The following is a 450-nucleotide window of genomic DNA, read 5'->3' as shown; positions in this document are numbered from 1 at the left end:
GAGCTTGGGGCCCCGCCTTATCGGAACCTGTGGGGGAGGATGAGGCTGGGGGCCCTAACCCTAACGCCCCCAGCCGCTCTGAGAGCCCACTACGCCCACCTGTCCGCCCCCTCGAGCAGGAGGCTCGCTGGAGTGCAGGCACCCCACCCCCCCCTCGCGCTCGCGTGAAACAGCGGGGGTTCCAGAGAAGGCCGGCCTCAGTCCCCGGGAGCCCTCTCCACCCCTCCACCCGCGACGGGCCACGGGATCCTGAGAACCTGGGCCCAGCGCTCAGCCCAGCCTGCCCGTTCCCGGGCAGCCCCGGGGCTCGCCCTGCCTCCTGGGAGGCTGGCGGGAAGGATGCGACCCCCACCCCGGGGCTCCCGCCCAGGAGGCGGGCAGGCGCCGCAGAGCGCGGGAGAGAAGGAGTTAAACAAGGTGCCGGCGGCGGGAGAGGGGGAGGGGAGCGGA

At 73.6% G+C, this 450-nt stretch overlaps 1 protein-coding gene across 1 annotated transcript in view; it reads left to right on the top strand.

Annotated features, from left to right (window-relative positions):
• Nucleotides 1-357: 357 nt before the first annotated feature.
• ARMC12 (armadillo repeat containing 12) overlaps nucleotides 358-450 on the top strand; it is a 24,068-nt gene continuing 23,975 nt past the window's right edge. The window contains exon 1 of the mRNA XM_008073550.2: nucleotides 358-417. The gene's annotated coding sequence lies outside the window, so the exon portion shown is untranslated. The remainder of the gene's footprint in view (nucleotides 418-450) is intronic.

Source organism: Carlito syrichta, unplaced genomic scaffold (assembly GCF_000164805.1).
Source record: "Carlito syrichta isolate Samal-C Ts95f unplaced genomic scaffold, Tarsius_syrichta-2.0.1 Scaffold315942, whole genome shotgun sequence".
NCBI lineage: Eukaryota > Metazoa > Chordata > Mammalia > Primates > Tarsiidae > Carlito > Carlito syrichta.
This window is presented reverse-complemented; position numbering and strand designations above follow the sequence as displayed.